This window comes from Anticarsia gemmatalis, chromosome 18, assembly GCF_050436995.1.
Source record: "Anticarsia gemmatalis isolate Benzon Research Colony breed Stoneville strain chromosome 18, ilAntGemm2 primary, whole genome shotgun sequence".
NCBI lineage: Eukaryota > Metazoa > Arthropoda > Insecta > Lepidoptera > Erebidae > Anticarsia > Anticarsia gemmatalis.
The window spans coordinates 3,293,284-3,316,783 of NC_134762.1; the positions used below are offsets into that span (position 1 = coordinate 3,293,284).

The window sequence follows — 23,500 nt, forward strand, 5'->3', positions numbered from 1 at the left end:
TTAATACGTTTTTTTTATTCTTAATTTTAAGCTTTCATTAACACTGTTCATCTGTTTTCATTAATAATCTTGAAGTCGTTTTATTCTACTCGTATATAACGTTTTTCATATCAAAATACAAAACCTTTCACAAGCCATTATAACTAATTAACAACTCTAAATAATTCTACCTTTCATTCTTATAAATGGGAGGCCATTATTTATTAAATATACTACACAAATCAATGTAGAAACAACCTTATAACGTCCACATAGAGTTTATTTTCTATCAGCAGAGAAGTATATAGTGTTGTGGTATTCGTTGCCATGGTAACCGTAGTATCGGCTCTTGGCTGTGTAAATCAAGTTCCTAATGTTTATTCAAGCTTTCCTTTTGATATTTCAAAAGGTTTTTGTTCGCGTCCACTTGTCAAGGGTGAAAGATAAACACGTACATTTATCAATGGATATCTTTCTAGCGCGAACTTTACTATAGATTTTTCTGTGCTAAAGTAGTTTTAAACTCATTGTTAATAGAGTTATAGCGAACTGTCTTGTTTTTTCGGCTGTAAATCGCTCTCAGCATGAGAAAAGTTGGGATAGAATTTTTTTGGTCTCTTTCAACTCTATAAATTCTATTTAATAAAAAGTTAACTATGGTTAGATATTATAAAGCACTAAAAGTACCTATGCTTATTGCGCTTCGTGTAAGTCTTTAAATAAAAAAGATTAAGTGATAATGGAATTATAAGTATTTTTAATTAGCTTACGAAATTTCATTTTGAAAAGCGTAAACAAACTTGATTAAGTTACCTAATGTAAAAATATGGTTTCTCTCGTTACCTGTTTTATTATTAGGTACTTAAGGCAGCTAAGCTAGCATGTCATCTTTTTCATTTTACCGTTTGTATGGGAAACACAATCTCTAAAACTACTTAACCTAGAAACCTGACATTAAACATATTTCAAAGCGGAAAAACTCAGTTTAGGCTTGCTAAACCGAATATGTGTAGAATAATGTTCGGGAAAAATGGCGGTCGACATCGCTGCGCCTGAATGTTTAAACCTAATTGTGACGATCGGATCCGAAGACTTACTATTCGGCACAAACTGAACATGTGCAGTAATTGCTTCGAGTCGGTTTTGTTTTTGGGTACAACCTGCCGAACCGGATTTACCGACCGGAATATGTGTGTAGCAGACCTTACAAAAGCTATACCATAGAAAAAATAAGGCTTAGTTCTTTTACTGGTATAATAAAAGACCTTTCCTTACTTCATTAATCATTCTGCCCTTTTATCACCAAATATACATAAAACATTAAAAAAAGGTTGCGTGTTCGAAATCACAGGAACTGACCCCCAAGCCACCCCTTAATGGGGGTGTTTCTAGGTCAACCGGCCGTTACACCCAACAGTGTTACCTTAAAAAATATTTGCCGTGATTTACTGTAATTTATTTTTTATGGCAACATTTTTGGACTGCTTTATTATAGAAGATTGTGATGGTAAGTTTTATTAAAAAAAATAATTATGAGCAGTATGAAAATTGTTCTTGACTAAAAAAATATTTATATTGTACTGAAAATATCTATAAAAGTTATTTTTTACCGCCACTAGATTTAGAGGACTTGATTTCTTGACACAAAATGTTATTTCATCAATCACAAAAACTAATTTCGGGACTTCCACTGAACGACTGAACAGTTTTCTAGTAGTTGCAGGAAATTAAAAAATAAACGTTTGTTTTTTATAAAATATATAAAAAACTGTGCTTACACGTAGTTAAAAAGGACCGTTAAAATTTCCCAGGATTAACAGTACGTTAATTAAAACCGCCCCTTACGTGAGTTAGGGTAGATACCCTTATCACCACTGGAGTGGAACATACCGTGCCTTATTGCATGGATGCACAACGTCTAGAAATAGTTTTAAAACTGTCGCGACTTGTAATATAGTGCCTATTTTTTATAGCGTATTATTTATGCGTTTTTTTAGCTTATGCTTGCAGTCTTGTTTGTAAAAGTAACCTGTTTTACCTAAGATATGGGTTATCTATCACCATAACAAATGATATGACGGGTCAGCAGTTTTATCGTGAAAAAATAACTGAAAAAAAGACTACAAAACTTTGGAAACTAATTTAATATTTTACCTGACTGTAAAGAGAAAATTATATTTTTTTTAGAATCTAAGAACATAATTTATATTTCGTTAAACAATGTAGGTAAATTTTTAACTGCTTGTTACTGACTGTAGTTTTTATCACTAAATTGTTAAATAATGTATGATTATTAAAATATTTTATAACTAGAACATCAAGCTTCCACATTAAGTAATAGTAATAGTTATATAAAGTGCTTATCTTCAACAAAAAGTGGCGTCTGCCGAAACCCGGGATTGAACCGGGGACCTTTAGATCTTCAGTCTAACGCTCTCCCAACTGAGCTATTTCGGCCATGTGATTTTTTGCGAAACAGCTGTCCGCTATACCTACCTACTTTATTTAAATATTTTGTATGAGGGTGCACTTCTATAGAAACTAAGTTCGGCAGAGCAAAGAACAACACTGTCCACATACGTGAAGTGGAAGATTCTGAGCACTGTCGTTCCACGGTTTGCGATTTTGTATTAAACCGGTTGCTGTAGTAACACATTCTTTTTTTATCATAATAAACGATTTGTTGAAATTATGTCGCGATTAAAGTAACTACAAATCGACATACAATGAAAGGTGAAGACTAGTAACGGATAATAAAAATAGGCTTAATATTTTTTACGTTTGTCTTAAAGTTCAAGGTAGCTGTATTCCAAAAATTCTGGAGAAATTCATACAAAGAAATGGCTTCTCAGTTTCTGCATTCTTGAGAATGCTATCATCTGCTTACAAGTAACATTTAGTCTTGTTTGATCAAGTTTTTAATAAACAATCTATTTTTAGACCGGCAGATGTGAATTTTTGGATCCCAGTGATGCAAGGAATCCAAAAAATTTGTTTTTTATGCCGCAGTAATGTTATTTTGCGTAATAAAGACCTTGGATTATATTGATAAATGTAATTGGCACCCTGTCATTACAAATATACTCGTAATATTTTATTTACAATAAATTGAGATAATCTTAGTTCTAGCTTTTTGTGATTTTAGGCCTTTTAAAAATGTATTAATTTCATTGTTTTAATTATGGTACCGATTTGGTTGCATTCTTTTGTGAGAAACTAACATAAGTTAACATAGACTGTTTGACACCTAAACTTTAAATCAATCTCTTTGATTTTCCGAAAACGATGACCTCTTGCAATGTGTATTCTATAAGATTACTTATAATTATATGTATGTCTATATTTACGTACAATTTAAAGCATTTTATGAACTACAATGTAAGCAGGACAAAGTTGGAAAGTAATAAAATAACCGAATTTATATGGAGGCTATAAAATTGAGTCGTAAAGATAAAATCTGCACGATATGGAATCAATTTCAACCCTATACCATGATGTCATGTAAATATATAGGTAAGCAGAGTGGATAATAATAACGTGGTCTTTGTAAGAACATACACAGACCTCATAGTCTAACACGTAATGTTGATCGGGAATACCGAATTGTTCTTTTATGAAACGGTTTTTAAATCTGCTTACAAAAAGTTGTTTTTCAGTTTTCCCTCAAGAAATTCGTAAAAATATTGTAAAGAAGTCAATCAAATCGTGTGATTAGTATATTTTTGACGGAATCATGCTGTGGTGACTCCTCGTAGGATTGGATAAGGACAAAAGAAAAATGAAGGCAATATTTTTTTTTTATTTTGAACGCTTAGAAGCTAGTTACTTTATTTATTGACACGAGAAAGAGTAATATTTTGTCTTATTCTGATACCGTAGTATAGGTATTTGATAACTCGAAGTGTAGATAAGCATGATAAGTAGAATACAGTACATACATTTTTGTGTATGAAACACAGCCGAAATAGCTCAGTTGGGAGAGCGTTAGACTGAAGATCTAAAGGTCCCCGGTTCAATCCCGGGTTTCGGCAACTTTTTGAATATGTTATTTGACCATGAAATGCCCAATTTTACCAAAAACATTTTGTAAAATATAGCCAAGTCTCGATCGAGCTGCTTGCTTACTTCTAAAAAGTAATGAAATCTTCAAACAAGTGGAGCAGCGTCTAAGGTTACTAATTTTTTTAATTATTATGTCTAACTAACTGCCCCGGCGGAATTCGTCCGCCTATTTTTTTTTTTCCGTATTTCAAGGGATAGGTATTATAAAAAAAGAATCAGCGAAATCGGTTCTGCTATTCTCGAGATTTGCGCTTAGCAACAAATTTTGCGATTCACTTTTATATGATAGAAGATATATGACTGACTATTGAACATTTTTCACACGTTAATGGGTACAGATCAACGGCCAAGGCGTCTTTGGTGCAAAGGACTGCCGCTTTTCATGTTATAAGCCCCTTAACCAGATAACCATCTAAAAGGCATATCTAATTTAGTTAAATAAATCCTATGCATCATTACGCATCGGAAATTGAAGGTGTAGCAGCTGACATTACCGCTACACGCAATTATAAGTAATAACGGTTATCTACATCCTTTGAGAGGTCCTTACACACCGACTAGTGTATTTACAAGTTAAATATAGCAAATCTTGCCCCCACTTGTATGCTGAGATTGGTAAGAAAATTACGAATTTCCCGTGTTTTAAACTATTACACACTATTATTCTTTTTCACTTTAGTTTTTCGATATTTATAAATCCTTTTATAATTATTTTCTCTCTTTATTACCTTGTCTAAGTTCAAATTTCAAAACATTCAAAATATCTCCTAGCCAAAATTTTCTTAAAACAGTTCAGCAGCTTAGTCTTATAAACATAAAGTTAAGTAATATTGGTAAATAAGTTGTTTTTAGCTTATAAAAAGCATAAAAGCGTATAAAGAACAGTTCGACAGCTTTCGTTTTTATAAAATTATTTTGGATTGGTAGATCCTCTAATGGTCTTCAAAAGTCATTGAATTAAAATCCTCGGTTCAAGTTTATACTAAACTTGACTTGAGTTAGTTAGAAATATATTATATCGACAGTAATTATTTTCACAAACTTACTGTATATTTATAACGATTGGAGTGCCGCTATGCAGATGAAACGCAGAAGGTCAATAATAAAACGTTAGGCGGATTAATTGTATGACAGAAATGGCCTTTTTAAATATTTTGCAAACAAAAGTTTTCATTTTCTCTCTCTCTCTCTCTCTCATTCTATAAATCCCATATATGGTAGTAGGTTTAGCCTTCCAAATATTTTCCCTCTAGTTCGCTCTATCCTGAACATCATTAACATTATTGAAAAACACTAACAAATTTTACTATTTGTATGTCAAGAAAAACTCGTTTAATGTATGTGTCACAAAAGCAATACTTTAAGTATCAAAGACACCACTTAACAATATTACATAATACAAGCTAAGAAAATCAAAACAAAATAAAACAAAATAATCCTTCTGCCGCTACATTTTACAACGGCAATATTGCTTGCGTTCGCGCACCGTATAATTTAAGGCGCAGCGCTCGGCTGACATGTGTTTCCTTCAGATAATGTAGAGAGCTGTCAATAATAATAAACCACTCTTAATTGTGTTAGCATGTTCGCTAATAGTACCACTAGTTAAGGGGTAGTGCTACGGAGATTTACACTTCCGTTGCAAAGGAAATGGTTGGTGTTTATGCTTTTTTTTGCGATATTTTTAACTTAAGTGTGGGCTAAGTGTGTCTTTAAAAGTTTCTATACTGATGTTAACAATGCGAAGAAAGAACTTTTTGCTATTTTGAATGCGAAAATGGCTTAACCGATTTCTTACTTTGTCTTAACTTAATATTAGAAAGAAAGATTATAAAAAATACTATTAATAGAGTGATATAATAATGTACCTATTATATAATGACAAATATTGGCTACCATTTTCAGCAAAAAAATAAAACCCAAGCGAAGCTGTGGTCAAACGACGTAATTAGCTTTTATAAATGAAGTACTGTTCTTTCGATCTTCTATTTAAACTCACATTTATATTGTTATAGTATTGTCTGACTGACGGACTTACAATTCTTAATTTTATACTCTGAAAACTTTAGTAAAAGATCGCTTTATTAATTACTAAGTTGATTTATCTTCGGGAAATAATATACTACTGCTACCAATATACAATACTATCGTAATTACACCGTAGTGTAAGTAATATTGTGAAAATCATTGTAACCAAGAGTTACTTTTACTAGGAACTGTTAACTGTTCATGATAAGAGGCCATAAATATAGAACTACACGGAAAACTATTAAAAACTTATATTACTAAAAACTTCCACATTACTGCTCGCGTGTTTTATATGAATCAGTGCGATTTAACACTCAAGCATAGATACATAGTATACTAGCGTATTCCCGCGACAATGTCTACGTGAAAGGATTTTCCGGAGCAAGAGTATACAAACTTTCGTAATAATATTATTATGGGTCAGTTTCACAGTATATATTTAGGTGACAGATAAACTGGCTGCTAACTAAAATGACAACAGACGAGATTTTTTTTTTCCGTCGGATAAATAAGACATTTAAAAGGGGTGAATCCCGGTCTAACCAGCGTTAATTTTTCAGTAAAGTATAGTATTATATGATCATAATTAAATACACCACGGCATAAACTGAATATCACTGCGGTAGTTAATTTATTATATGCATACATTGACTCATTAAATGCTCCTGTTTATCAATATTTACGATAACACATAAAAATCACACCATTTTTATTTTTAACATCGTAAAATGTCCTCGTTACAAATTAAACTTAGCTTACAAAAACAGGGTTTTATTACTTAAAACTTTAATACCTGATAAATTATGGTTTATTTTTTATTGCACACCCTCAAACTAAGTGGTTAGTTCAATATAATTTCAGTCTAATGACTTTAGGACTTAATAATGTTAATAAACGTGTTTTACAATTATTTCATAATTAGGTATTTTAGGATATTGGAGATCTTAATGTGATTTAAAAAGCAAATATTTTGTAAAATAAAGGAATCTTTTCGTTGACAAAATTCAAATACATATAAAATTTTTGAAGACAAGGGAAATCTTTTATCTTCAACAATCTTGCAATATTTATCACAACCGTAGTAAATTTGTATATAAGTAGGTACCAAAAAATTCGAAGCATTTCGGAGGGCTGTAGTATAATAATATCGCAGTTGAAAGCTATTTGATAGCCGCTACGCTGTACTTACTTTCCCAACTGCTGGGCAAAGGTCTCCTCCCAAATTTCTGAGTCCACGCTGGCTAAGTGCCGGTTATCTATACTAATATTATAAAGCTGAAGAGTTTGTTTGTTTGTTTGAACGCGCTAATCTCAGGAACTACTGGTCCGATTTGAAAAATTATTTCAATTTTAGATAGCCCATTTATCGAGGAAGACTATAGGCTATATATCATCACGCTACGACCAATAAGAGCAGAGTACCTACCAGTAAAAAATGTTACAAAAACGGGGAAAATTATGACCCATTCTCTCCTATGTGACGCAAGCGAAGTTGCGCGGGTCAGCTAGTATATTATAAGAGAAATACTGAAAACGACTTTAAAGCATGCCAGGTATCATATTGATCTACACTTGTCGTCAGCTGAGATACACAATACGGCATCCTGTGCCTCGATTCTCTGCTACTATCGACTACCGACAACCGAACTGTCATCGAGAAATTTTGTATGAAAATCTGATCAGCGCCTCTGACGGGTGTTGTAGGAAACATTTTGGCAGTACATTCTAAATGTCAAAATTTCGATAGCTAGCCGGTTGTCGGTAGTCGATAGTGGCACAGAATCGGGGTACTGATCACAATAATTAAACATCTGTTAACCAGACTTCGACCTTTTAAGGAAACAATTTTCTTACACATCGCGCAAATAACTATCGTTATCTCAAATAAGTCCGTAGGCGGAAGCGAGATAGCATATAAATTAAAATCTACATGTCACATTGACAGGTTCCTGTCCTAGATCAACGGCAGGTGTTGATAACTAGATCAATTATCTTCAAGATATACCGGTGGAGCAGCTGACAGTTGTAAACTTAATTCTTTTAAACGTTTCTTTAATGAGATATTGTTGTTGCGGTTATATTGTAGAGGATATTTTATTAAGATGAAGTTGGACTATGTAGCTTGTTCTACAAAATTTTTGCACGAATTCTTGCACTATGTAAAAGAAAGAGTTAAGAGTACAATAGTTGTAGTAAATATACAAACAATAGACTCAAGGACCAGATTGTTTGTTTGTCGTATGGTTAGTGGTCAACCAAGTGTCAAAGTTGTAGCAGATTGTCATGTTACCTAATCGAACACTTATACGTACATTATGGGTGTTGAACCATAAAAACCACAGCGCAGAAGTACCGGAGTGATAACCATCTTACCTACTACTAGGTACTGCCCAATTAAGAAATAATTTAAAGGGTCTAGACAATGATGTAATTATTTTAAAACTTTTTATTTTATTTTTTTAATCAGAGGAAAAGTTTACGTTTAGTTTAATTCAATGCAAAATAAAACAAAATTTTCTACAAAGTTAAATTACAAAACCTTCATTAAAGGTAGTGTTCACAATAAACTAGTTAAGCAATGCAATTAATCACTAATTAACGCGGCATCTAAGAGTATTTATATAATTGCGTTCATTGATTCATACCGCTAGTTACTGCTAACTGTAGTTTAAAAGTAATGCGCATTGTACTAGATACTTTAGTGAAGTAAAGAATTTAACTCGTGAGATTAATGACCGTTGTATCTGCAATAACTTAAAAGTCATTTTATATTTATTTATTATATTTAATAGTTTTAAGTTATCTCTTCGACTTAAGTATTCGGATTAAAGCCAAGGCTTACTTATAACATTTCTACGTTATTTATATTTTATGTGTATTATAATAGTTATTTTTTGGAGGTTACGTGAAGGAAAACATATTGAGTTAAAAAACAATGTAAACTGCAAAAATCTAAGCTCTTCAAATTAAGATATTACTTCCTTGTCCTCAACTCGCAAAAAGATTTTTTATCCGACTAACTAAAAAAAACTGATTATTGTTTAAGCCTGTAAAACAAAAAAAAATCCATGCCCCCATTGCAGGGCAAGAGCCTCCTCTCAGAATTAGAAAAGTTTTTATGCATCAAGTACATTCATCTATCCAAGTGTTGGTTGAGGTCTACTAAACCTTTATACCTAATTGCGTCACCCAAGAGAATCACAATTTTCCCCGTTTTTGTAACATTTTTTACTGGTACTCTGCTCCTATTGGTCGTAGCGTGATGATATATAGCCCTATCTAACACTGGAATAATTTTTCAAATCGGACCAGTAGTTCCCGAGATTAGCGCGTTCAAACAAACAAACAAACTCTCCAGCTTTATAATATTAAGTATAGATTTATTAAACACTATTCATAATGCTAAAACTGACCCCAATGTATCCATACATAACAACACTAGAAAAAAACCCACCGTTTACAAAAATCCTTGAGAATCCAGATATAGGCAGCAAAAAGTCAATCTGTGTGCCAATTTAGCGCAAAAGATGAAAGAGTTGAGTTAAGCGAAGTCGGGGTATAATAACGTGGCATGTAATTTGCGGGCCTGAGCAGTTCACGTGATGTGACGACCTCTCAATCAGTTGGGTATAGGGTGTTTTCTTTTGTTTATTTCGACACTATCGAGTTAGGTAAAGTTGAATTAAAGTTATAGAGTAAATTGGGTACATAATTTTCTCAATATTTTCTTGACTATGTTCACTATGCTTTACCGACAAGTCGGCAAGCTAACGAAACATTTTTTATGACGATGGTTGAGCACCTCTAGCGGGCGTCGTGGAAACTATTTTGGCAGTAAATTTTAATGTCAAACTCTCGATACTCGATGGTTCCAATTGTAGAAAATCGTGCTACTGCTAGTTAAATAATCGATAACCTCTCAAGACTCGTAAATAATTTGCAATTAGACATAATTTATTGCATCGTAAAACTGTGTACATCGGTAGTTACATATAAAACTTGACCCAAGTGACCCGTTTGAGTCTGTTACTAGTAAATTCTTTATTAATTTCTAACTTGAGCTACACTCTTTCTTATAGCGTTTGATAGATTTTTTAACAACTAAACTTAATTTCGACGACATCTTTGAAGAAGCAACCTAACTGTACCGAATATATTATTTTATATACATATATACGACTTGTATTATTTTAACAAATTAACTTAATCTAGACGACTACGTTAAAATTTTACTGCACGTTATAATTCAGCAATACTAAATCAAAATGTAGCATCATCAAACATTTTTATATCTTAATCAAAATATATTACAACTCATTGAACAACAAAACCACACGCTGTATCTAGCCCAGTGTGCCGTCGGTCCAGTTTTTGTTCATGCCCTGCCCCAACCCGCAGCGCGTTGCACTTGACCACTGTTTATATAAATAAACATTTTTTTGTCCACGACTCGTGTGTTCGCCCACTGTGCAGCTTGATCTAGATACGTAAGTCATAACCCTTTGTCTGAATGTTTTTTGTTTTGTTACAGTGGGCAGATTAACGGGAGTTTTACTGTTGTAAATGGTGATTTAATTTGGAGGTCTTTTGTCGTGCTGTAGAGATATTTTTTTAGTATTTGCTGCTTGTACAGCTGACTAATGCTGCTTTATTTGTGAAGACAAAATGCTCGTGTGTCTCTAACTCCTTATGATGCGAACTTAGTAATACTTAGTATATTTTTAGTTGCGCAAGAATTGTTTATTGAGACAACTTTTAAATATGTTTTTAAATAGAATAAAAAATCCTTTTTCGTAACATAAAATATGATTATTTTAAAGTAAGTTCTTTCTTATGGTTCAATTCAAAACTTATGCTAAAATTTGATTGTTCCCTCCTGTGATTAAAATAAATTATTATATTTTCTTACTCAATATATTAATTTGAATAACCCTCTCGTTCGAAGGTAAAATATAAATATAGGTAATACAATATTTAATTTAGTGCTTTTGAAGCAAACTAAATCTTTATCGAACCTTTGTCAATAAAATGTTGCTGAACCCATCTAAATTATCTGAATGCAAGTTTTTATACAATTTATATGTTTTTTAACTTGTTATTTTTAAGACGCAAAACCAACAGGACCTTTTTAACACAATAAGAAGAAAAGCAAATTAGTCATAAATAAATGTATTTATTTGGAGACAACATGCATTACAAAGTAACCTTTTGCTACATTTTGAAATTTGAATGAAGCAAAGGAAGTTTGTACCGATCGTACCAAGTGGCGTTCTCTGCTCTCTACCTACCCCTACGGGAAGAATGCATGATTTTATGTATGTTTGTACATTTTGAAATATGAAGATTGATTAAAGGTACCTACTTGTAATAATTTTGAGGATTGAACTATCGTCCGTTTTGATGACTCAATTCCATTAAGACAGTTCGATATTGCTTATGGTCTTTATAAAACAACACAAATTATATTTGAGAATTTTTACGTCAAGAAGAAAAACGTTTTTTTATGTTGCCTTGTCCGTAGTGGCCGTACCTTCCAATTATTTTCTTTATCATGATTTCCTATCGTTGGTATGACCATAGTATTAAAATGTCTTAAGTTGTCTATCATCGTTTAAGGATTTCACCTTTTTAGCATTGGAGACAATACATCTACGAAAGTACTCTAAAAGTTGCTCAGTAAAAAGCGATCACCAATTGCAACACACCGATTACATAAACCTATTACAAATACCTAATTATACATGCAAAGCTAAAATTATAATAATGAGTAACGATTATCTACATGTCTATCTGTTGGTTTAAATTTAACGGAGACAGTATCTGTGACTTTAATCTATGAATATCGAAGGCCGAATGTAAAGTAACTTGGTTGACATAATGATATATTTAGAAGCTGTGAAGGTAACACGTCTGTTAAGCTGGCTTTTAACTATGGGATATATAATAACATCTTGACATATCATATTAGGTCGGGGAAAAAGTCTTTTCGCATTATTGTATGTATGAACTTGTAATAAAATCTCTTGGGCTTCAAGGATCACAAATGAATACACGGTTCAATAAGTTTCTTTCAATAAACAGGTTCTGAAAAACTGCTTAATTTATATTTAATATGATTGTAACAGTAACCACCTCGCATCATTAATTAAACATCACTCGTTCATATCGTTGCAATTTCCTTTTGATGAAAAATATTCCTCTTCAAAATGTTTTAAAGATAGTTATTTCTTTATTAAACAGTACTTACCTTGATGTTCTAGGTGTCACGATGACATTTTGCTGCTTGTCAAGAATAATCTGCAAACAATAAAAAAGATTCGTTATTATAAAAAGTAATTCATAAACTTCTTAGTCTGGTGACAAAATAGAGTGCCTTTGTTTTTTAACGCGCTTATCTCAGAAACTACTAGTCTGATTTTGATATTAATGTACCAATAGAAAGCGACATAATCTACGAGTACAACTATATGTCATCCAGAATTGAAGGATTGCTAGTAATTCGATAGAATTCAACGATTTGCGATTTGATATTTTATGCGTGTTATCATGCCTTGTATCAATCACGTCTTGTAGTTTTAGTGAGTGGATAACAATCCATTTTCTGACCATTTTATGTTTTGAACAATAAGTAATAAACAGCGAAGTCCAACTAATAGGATCTCGTTTTTACCCTTTGGGTACGGAACCCTAAAACAAGATAAAACGTTGCGTCAAGACCTACCTCAACAACAAATATTAAAGCCATCGTATTTTATATAGAAATATACATAAATCCTTGACCTCCATAAAATAAATTAAATAAACTATATCGCCGTTCACCGATCGAAAGGAAACGGTGATAAATAAAAGATTTTCCAATCAAACGCTAAAATCAATTAGTGTTGATTGGATTGCAACATTTTAAGTTAAGATCTTTAAATGTATATGTCCTAATCGTGACCAGATGGACCTTACATTTTTGGAAACAAATGTCAAAAAGGGCTTAAGAGCCAGGTGAGTCATATATTATAGGTAGTGGCGAAAGCGATGCGATGCAAAGGCGTATCTGGGCGACTAAAACATCGGCATAAACGTCATCAAAGATTTTATTTTTATAAACTGTAAGATGTTTTCAATAGGTATAAAACATGGCAATGGGCTCGTCCCTTATTATATCAGACTAACATTGTTAATAGCGAAACATGGGTGTATTTCATACCCCTCTACCGCCTCTGCCTACAACTTCGGGTATTACTGGCGTGATATTATTATTATGTATGTAAAACGTGTTTCCATTCGCCTCAAACTTTATCACGAGTCAAGTTAATTTAATGACAATAATCTCAACCCTTTACATTGTAACCGTATCATATTTTATGTTATAAATACGTGGGTTTTTAATGCTAATAAATTCGCAACTTTTTTATCCTTTTTGGTTAAACACAACGCTCAATTTTAACACCTAAACCCGACATACAATGTTATAATGAAAATTTTAGTAAGACATTCAGAATTTTTAAAGTTTAAACGCTGCTTAGCAGTTAATTTGCCATTATGAATATAAAGAAACCAGTAGCTCCATTCTCTACCATATCAACTACCAACCAGCTAGCTATCAAGAAATGTTGTATGAAAATCTGATCAATGCCTCATAGGAACTATTTTGGCTGTACATTTTGAATGTCAAACTTTTGGTACCCACTCGACAGTACCGACTGTTGAGAACCGCGCTACAGATGATATGGTTAAAGAAAACCTAAGCTCCTCAACTCTTTAAATCCGCCACAAGCAGAAGCTAAATAAACCTCAGTACTCGTAAAAACAACAGTCAACATTATCCAGAAAGGCTACTGCAAAAACTCCAGCTAAGTTCATCAGTAAGTCCACCCGGTGTCTACTTAACATAGTTTTGTTCACATTCCTAGACCGGTGGCGAGTCGGCTCTAAAAACTGTCACACATTACATCTCATTTGAATCCTTGTGCAATATCCGTCAGTATCCTCTAGTCAGTAAGGGTATAACCTACATACTGTCCGTTAATAGCTTGTGTAGCGTCAGCAGAAAAAGGCTTCAAAGAGTTAAAATTATATGCGATATTTTTGCCAGCAAAAATTGTCGATACATCCAAGAATCGTTTGTCGTTATGTTGCATTTAATAAAGTTATCAAATTCCTGCGTTCAGATTTGCAAATTTTATTTGAGCTGCATTTTAATATGAAACTGCTACCCACTTTTCTAATTGCGTTGGAACGATCGAGACGATTCTGCAACGTTCAAATAGTCTACTATTTTTTGAGTAAATATGCAGACTAAAATCAAAATTAGAACTAAAAACATGTACAGAAAATTTGCCTTATCCGGAACATCAATGCTTCAGGCACATAGTTTTCGTTTCTTTTGATTCCGATATTAAAAAAAGTAGAAGCAAAAAGAATATCGTACTCTTTTTAATACCACTCATAACTTTGATATTGAAGAAAAAGTATGAAATTTTTCTGTCACCGCTACAAACTAACCAAGTCGGGCAATTTAGAAATAGTGAACTTTTTCATCACCAACATTAAACTAATTAATCGAGATTGCGATAGAGCACCGGTAAATAGAACTCGGAATCGTCGGCCACTCGTTTATTACCCGATTCTACTCGATTCTATATAAAGGCATTACGAGGTCGATTTTATATCGATTATTTATTTCTGGAAAAATAATTATAGGAAGTTGTTATTTTAAATGTAGTTTGTATCTTGTAGGCTTTTCTAGTAGTCAATAAAATTAATGTATAACATGAATAGAATACAAATTATTGTGGAAGAAATATGGTGTACGACATTAGTTATCTTTCCCTAGTACCTTGTTAGACCTGAAATAATTTTAAAAGTATCGTATGTTATGCGAAAAATAAATCAGTTATTTTCTCAGGCTTTTGTTTTTCAGTTAATATAACAATATTAATAATTAAGCCGACTAATTAAAAAGTCATTTTAGGAATTGGGTGGGTACTTTATATTATTATACAAAGATAAATACATACAATGATTGGTGCATAATAGTTTGTTAATTTTGTAGTTATTATGTTATGATACAGTCAAAGAAAAAGTTTTTTGAGCATTTGTAAGATCACTTCTTGATCCTTCCAATACAAATCGCTTGTGTATAGCCAGCTTTCGGTATCGAGTTTCATTCGATTGCGTAACGATAGTGGCGAGTTCTCGATTATAATCGGAGCGCGTAAACGGTTTTATGTCTCCACTAAATTCTCGAGAACTTCATATTAATTATGCATTTAATCCTGACTTAAATTGACGACTGTTTAAACCGCTTAAATAATTGTGTATATTATAATTTATTTACTGAGCTTCCACTAAACTAAGGCTTCTTCTTGTTCTTCCAAAGATCGTTAATGTATCACCTAAGCCATAATAAAGAAAAACAAAAAACTTTGCTCAATTTTATTCAGTTTCGGTAAAGTATGTTTATTTATAAAAGTAAGTACAACAGACTGTCTGTCTGTCTCTTTCATATTCACGGCTTAACCGCTGAATTCATTTTGTTGTTAGATGCTAATGCTTCAAATATACTTAGTTTTTCGAAAATACATTTTATTTCACTCCAATAACACCTAAGTGAACCCGCGCCGGTCGTACAGTCGTTAGTATATTTTAATAGAAATATTGTAAAGCCAATAATCCTTTGACATAAATATGTCAATAACTAAATCATTACTAGGCCGAGTATGACATAAAACGCTCAATAAGGCAAGTAATTTAATAAAACAGTTTTTGTTCCATAAAACTCCTTATAAAGGATTTATAATAGAAGTGGAATAACTTCTATCGGTTTTACGATCAACAAATCAATGTCACCAATTTTGTCACCTCAAAATACATATTGCACTCCCAATAATATAAAGGTATAATACGAAAAAGTGTTTTTTCGGAGAAATCAGCTTTTATTCAAAGATTCTGAATTTTGGTATCTACTATCCCGGCTTATTTTTGGAGTGAAGTGCACAATGTTTAATCTGGAATTTGTTCTTTGTTATCTACTGATTTGAATTCAAATAACTAATAATGTCGAACGTTCTTTCTACATATGTACATTACTTAAGTCATGCTTTTTTCCCATAGGGGTAGCATATAACTTAAATCACGCTTTTTCCCATAGGGCTAGGCAGAGACCAAAAAATACCACTTGGTTCTCTCCTTACAAACTACCCTTCCCTCATTCACATCCATACATCTTGTCATACAGGACCGCCGGTTACAAGTACTATACACCTGACCTATTTTCAAGACATTCAATTAAAATTACAATTTTGAGAAAATTTGACTTAGGCCTGTATACTTAAGGTATGATATAATTCAATGTCTCATAATGTCTTTTGTAATCTTAAAATCTTTGGCCTACATACGTAAGGACCAGTTTCGAAGACCTGTCTAACGAAGTGAATTATATGAAGTTTCAATTACAATTCGCGACTTGAGATGTCAGTTTATAATGGTCATTTTCGATGTGATATGTCGATACGATCAGTCTCAAAGAGTTATGTCAATGACACGATCTTACTATTATTAATTGAAATGTTCAGTGTACGGTAATTAAGATATAGGCTTAAAGATATTTTATCTTATAAAATGACGCCTGTTGTAACTGAAGGATACATCCTTCAGATTTTTTGTATAATACATCTCCTTACTAACTTAGAATCTTGTTAGCGGCTTAGTCATAAAAGTGTAATAGAAACACACTTTCGCATCGATTATAATATTAGAATATCTGTAGATTCATATCAATATTTTTCAGTGCGAAACAATTTACGATTACAAGACCAGCTTATGTTAGGCCACTTTGCAAAAATATATCCTACTAGCTGACCCGCGCAACTTCGCTTGCGTCACATAAGAGAGAATGGGTCAGAATTATCTGTTACTCTGCTCCTAGTAGTCGTAGTGTGATGATGTACTTAAAATATGCTTTTTTTTACGAAAAATATTCTCAAAATTATTTATATCTCTTAATATAACGAAGTCGAGCTAAGGCATATCCGCCATTAAAACAGTTGCCATGACAACGGAATTTTGTTAATTCAATGTCATTATAATATATTTATTATTCGCAACTTCGTTCGCCACCTGAATTTTCCCGGGAAATGCGCATTTTCCCGGGGTAAAAAGTAGCCTATGTCCTTTCTCGGGTATCAAAATATCTCCATACCAAATTTCATGCAAATTGGTTCAGTAGTTTAGGCGTGATTGAGTAGCAGACAGACAGACAGACAGACAGACAGAGTTACTTTCGCATTTATAATATTAGTATGGATAATTGCAAGTGAAAGAAATAGCGTGCGATAACGTTATTTAATAAAAACCTTCATGGTCTCTTATCTAGTGCACCCTTGGCATAGATAACTGATTATTTATGCTATTTAACTTAGAACTGTGATCAAATTAGCGGCAATTTAAGTTTCTTTAAGATAATCTAATGAATGGTAATTCAGTAAGTTAAAATTTTAACTCTCTTAGAATTCAGATAAAATAACAATTATCTCATCATTTTGTTTATCGATACGAATCGTAAAAAGTCGGTTTTACTTAGTAAAAAACGTAATTTGTAGAAACTTAAGTACATAAATAAGTACTTAATTTAAAATGCATCGACTGTACGATATAAGATTCACATATATTTTTTGAAATCGAATAGAATGCCAAATTAGTACAATTAAAAGTCTAGGTATTAAAAAGTAAACCATTATTAAATAATTCCAAAAAATTTAAACATGAAGGTGCTAAAATACTAAGGTGAAAGCACCAATTATCGTCCGTCTAATTAACATACACGTTTTTTAACTAAACGCAAATCACGCCATAGCACACACTACACAAAATCACACACATGACGTAATTGACTTAAATCAAATGTATCATAAAATAAAAAAGGCGTCTGTGTGGCACGCGCCCGCCTACGGCATAATAAATTATATTTTGACGCATAACTTTTCTACAGAAACCATATATGACCATAAAGTAGTACTAAAATATTAATTTGGATGTTCTATGCTAGAAATATAAAAGTAAGTAATTTTATTTGGTATAGTAATTTATCTTTTGTAGAGATTTTAGAATTTTATGACTCCTAAAATGAGTAAATGTTATACTTATTGACTTTTTCTATTAATTTTATTTGATTTTTATTACTACATATTCGGTTATGAACTAGTTAAATAGATCTGGAATGTTATGTAAAATTTTGACGGTACAAATCGTACGTAGTATAGTACATACAATAAACGTAATACTACATACAATGGTAGGGTAATCTTATATAAAATTCTCGCGCCACAGTTTTCTTTGCCATACTCCACCGAAACGGCTTGACCGATTCTCATGAAATTTGGTGAGTATATTGAGTAAGCCTGAGAATCGGTCAACATCTATTTTTCACACCCCTAAGTGAAACAATTTTTTTCAAATTTATATGGCAAAACAACGTTTGCCGGCTCAGCTAGTATTAATTTATAAATGTGAAAATATGTTGGTTGGTTTTTACCAATTCACGTCAATAGGGTTATTCCGATTTGGTTTATTTTCCGCAGGTAATCACGAGCAATTAATAAATATTAAAAGTATGAAGTTATAGGCTCAAATTATTTCAATATTACAATTTAATGCTATTTAAGCGCATAGGTATTTATTGATCGTAAACCAAATACAAAGTCAGATTGCTTCAAATTACCCACAGACTTGATACAGTTTCGATTACCATTTTACGACATTTTAAACCAAATCCCGGTATCAAATGTTGAATAAATTAAGATTAAGATCGATTATAATTATTTATCAATGATTCTAGTCCATTGAGGTTTATGTGACAATGCAGTCGATTTAATAGACTCATAAAATCGGGATTACTTTAATAATTTAAATTATTAAACTTTGTTCCTTTATTATAATGCAAATATTTCATTTAGTCACTTGTTCTATAAAATCCGTATTAAAGTGAATTTAAATATAGCTTATTTGCTTTATATGATGTATGTTAAGGTCTGTCCGTAAAGTTTTCATTCAGGTAATCAATTTTAATGAAACTTGGTAGTGATGGAAATTTTGAAAGGATCAAGCAAACTACTTTTTGCCCAAATTTCACGCAAGCGCAGCCCCAAAGTACAGCCAGTTAACAATTTGAAAACGTGGGATTCAGAAAAAAAAAAATATCATTGTTGCAATAAATCTAAAAACATTAATGTCATTCATAAAGTCCATTAACCCCAAAGTAACGATGTTTGATAAGCAACTATCATTTTAATTATCTACCTCCATAAAAGGGTGACCAACCCTAAAAGGGTAACCCCCCTACGACTCAAGCAAGGGTTGCAGTTCAAAACTATAAAAATTCGGGTATAATACCCTCATGGAAACGCCCTTTAAGTACGAAAGGTGAGTCTTTAGAAAAATTGCGTGTGTGTTTCAAGCCTTTTTATTTGAAATAATATACAAAATCTGTGTATGTACAAATTTAAAGTTAAGTTTAGGTGCATTAATAACAAAAAAAAAAGAAAAGTAAGTATGTACAAGTGTTACAAAATGTTAATAGCAGATCTGTGGCTATTATCATATCATTTTAAAAAGTAAAAACAAATAAACTGCCTAATATTGTTATTAAAATGAGTAATAAAAAATTAAAACATAAAAAAAGCACAAAAATTAATCCAAATCACTCATTTGCGCAAAACATGATTGAAATAAAAGTCGTGTCGCAAAATCGTTGCAGTGGAAGCCATCTTTATAACACATCTTACCGATTTCCATCGCCAGGCTTGCGTTGTTCTGTGAAAATGATGGAATTTTAACAATTTGATTTCGTAACCTCTGACATTTTGAAGGACAAGTACTGGGACATTTACCCTACACATTTAAGTACGATTATGGTACAAAAATACTCCTGGGTTACACCTTGGCATAAAATTGAAAATAAATATTGATTTTTAAATGTCTTTTTTAGAATAATATCTAAAGTAATTGCATAAAAACATTGCTTTCGTTGATTAATTAAATTATATTTTATATCAAAGAAATGTATTTAAAGTGACATAATTTGCATAGAACGCAGTAATCGACTATTCAAAGTCGTTACGGCGCATGAGTGCCACTCAAAATGGACGATGTCGGAAAATGGCGCACAACTTAACCTTTTACCGTGAACCGTAAATAAATCATTAAGGAAACCATTAATTGTATTTACTATTAACCAAAAAACTCAAAAATTGAGTGTTGATTTTGAAAATTTAAAAAGAAATGATGTAAAAAGTTACCTAACAAGTACTTACATGGTGGTTTAGAAGACCAAAGACAGCACTCCCGGTCCCACATAGCGTACAACTTGTCTTCCCGAGTTTCCATACTAGAATGAGCCGTGGGTTAATACCAAGGTACGGAGCACCTTGTGGGGTAATACCACCACCACCAGGTGAATACCACCACGCATGCGCACTATGGGTGGGGCAGAAAAATATTGATTATTTCAACCCCTATTTCCATGATGGTCTGATAAGGACAGCATTCACGGTAAGGCCGACAAATTGGTGGTAGGGGGTGATTCTTGAAGGTATTAATTATGTAGTGAACGGAATGATTGATTGGGACTGTCCTAATCGAAGTTGTACATAGTGGTTTTTTAAATATAACGCGTGAATACATAGACTGATTTATCTTTGATTTGGGGTGGTTATAATTGGGTGTTGGTTTGAGACCTTATTTGGGTACAATTATTATATTTGATAGCATAAATAAAAATAAATTAATCTGCAGTAATATGTACAATGTACGTGTATAAAGATATACATGTACAAAGACTATTCTGGATACGCCTACATAATGTAAAGAAAGCAAAGCTGCAATATTATATCATTTACTCATTTTAAAATTTTATTTAATATCTATTTTTCACTTTAATTTCATTAAAAATCCTAGTATTCTATTGAAAGATTTGTTCTTTCTCAACGTATATTATTGTAACAACGTATATCGTGAATCTCTGTACATTATATGGTATATGTCGTAGAATGGGTTACGGGTGTAATCTCTACGTCAATTGATATCGTGATAATTTAACAAACGTTTAACTTTTGAACCTATGGTCAATTTTAGCAGTGTTTTAAGCTAAAATATTAAAAATTTATAACCACTTATCTTATTATATAAATAATGTTTACGGGGAACTGACCCTGTGTGAATATGTTATATTACTTTTACAGTTGAATTTAATTTGGTGGTGCGATTAATAAGCTATTAAGTCTCCCAAATTAAGTTTAGGATTTATATACATTCCAGGGACAAACGTAGTATACCTTAATTAACTCGAAAGTCGTCGTGAGCAGAGCAGCGCAGTCAGCAAGTCTTCTACATAAATATTCAAAATAGCTGTGAATAAGTTTTTACTTCTAATGTCTACTAGAAAATAATTTTGATAAAAACTCAATCTATATCCAAGAACTACTTTACCTAGTTCAATTGATCTCATGAATCGGCAAATACAATAATATAAAGACAGGATTACCATCCGTTTTTCTAATATATTCACGCGAACTTCGCAGTTCTGTTATGAAGTAAATACGATAGGTTTTATTCTACATACCTATTCCATCTACGAAAGGGTTGATACAATCACTAACCCACTTCAAAAATCGATCCCAAGAACCTAATTTCGTGGAAAAAAATAACCCATATTGTCGATACACAAGCTAATTGCCCAATTTGACAATAATGGTCGTAGCCATTGATTTACGGTCACCATAGTGTGGTAATAAGTATGTATGGGTTTAATTTGAATAGAAAAGAAGGTGGCGTCAGTGTATTATATTGGGTGATAGAGCGCCTTTGATTACGACTGACCGAAATAATCACTGCCTTATTTAGTGAAGGAATTTTTGTTTGAATTTTTTGAAGATTGGGGTTATTGTTTTTATATTAGGTATTATTTTTGTGGAATAAGTTAAGTCAAGCTTCGTTTGTAGTATTCTGTAAGAGGATACGCCTGATTCTTAATATTATATACACAGTATTCATAAGGGGTACGTTTTTGGGAGTCGTATCAAGTGTAGCTCTTTGGTCTCAAAATTTTTTGATTTTTAATACGTGAAGTCATAATTTTTGCTTTAAAACAATACACCTTACTATACTTTTACTGAAACAACTACATATTACTAAAAGAATACATTTGCAAAATCCCGCCAATTTTGACAGCTGTCAAACTTTATTTTTTTAATTGACACAGGTCATCGACAATCAGCCAATAATATTCCGCGTGCATAAAAAAAATATTATTCATCGTAATTATTATCGAATTAAAAAGAAATACACTATAATAATACGCTTCCCTGTTAGTTATTACTTGTTCTAGGAAATAATAGAACGATCCTTTGACCTCGGTTGCCGCAATGCGCTTTTTTGAGGCTGAACTAGTGTTGTGACCATATTATAAGTAATGCCAAACACGAAATGGTTTTACGTAGAAAAATGAACGAGTAACGTGTTATTTGATGTTCTGATTGTTTTAGTTTGCAAGTTTTTTTGTATGAAGGTTAATGTAGTATTAGGTAAGACTTTTTCTAGATATAGTCTAACAACTTAGTAGAGAGGTTTAGCATGAATAGTTGATCTAGATTATAATTAACAATTCTGTATGTATAAAAAAAACTGAATCACACAGACCACCGCCAGATCAATAAGCTCAATTAGTTCCAAACTCTGAATTTCGTGTACCTTCTCTAGCCACGAACCTCCCAAACAAGCTTTCTACAAAGTTGTAACAATATAACAATCAATAGTAAAAAGTTGTAAAAATATGGATACATAAGTAATACTGAAGGTATGTTACAATTGCTTTGATGGTTTACCTGGTAGTAAATGCTTTTTCAGATTCCAAAGATTCAGGTTTGATTTGAATACGACATACATAAGTTCACAAGTCTGATTCCTATATCGAATAAATGGCATTAGATGTGTGTGTGTGAAGAAAAACAATGTAACAGCTTTAAACTTAGTAGCGTGACCTGTAATTGGCATTAATAGTCGATTACACGAAACTGCAAAAAAATTGTTACATGTGTGATTATAAAGATAAAATCACTTTCCTGCGTCGGTAAAGCGCCATTGGTCTTTCGTTATGTATACTATATATTAGTATACATTAGTATACTATAGATTATTTTCAACGCTAGCCCGTAGTCTGGTAATATATAATCTGGTAAATCCGGGTAGGTAAACGGTATTAGGCTCGCCCCATATACATGAAACTATCATAGTAAATAACGAAATTTCGGTGTACTTCATACACCTCTGCCGACAACTTCGGATATAACAGGCATGATGCTATGTAGTCGAAGACCGTTAACTTTTATTATGTCATCTTTATATATATAATTCTTCTGTAAGTGTGTATGTCACTGAACTTCTC

General features: G+C 32.3%; 1 protein-coding gene and 2 non-coding genes across 6 annotated transcripts in view; 1 reads left to right on the forward strand and 2 right to left on the reverse strand.

Annotated features, from left to right (window-relative positions):
- The window catches only part of LOC142980546 (uncharacterized), a 129,675-nt gene that overhangs the window by 15,047 nt on the left and 91,128 nt on the right, over positions 1-23,500 (reverse strand). For 2 of the 4 annotated variants that reach the window (XM_076125985.1, XM_076125988.1), the window contains exon 2: positions 12,317-12,366. The gene's annotated coding sequence lies outside the window, so the exon portion shown is untranslated. Of the gene's footprint in view, positions 1-12,316; positions 12,367-19,844; positions 19,873-20,372; positions 20,435-23,500 lie in introns of those variants that run through there. The other 2 variants (XM_076125986.1, XM_076125987.1) reach the window with 2 other exon arrangements.
- TRNAF-GAA (transfer RNA phenylalanine (anticodon GAA)) lies at positions 2,364-2,436 on the reverse strand. The gene has a single exon. It is a non-coding gene; the product is annotated as a tRNA-Phe (tRNA).
- On the forward strand, positions 3,938-4,010 carry TRNAF-GAA (transfer RNA phenylalanine (anticodon GAA)). Its single transcript has one exon. It is a non-coding gene; the product is annotated as a tRNA-Phe (tRNA).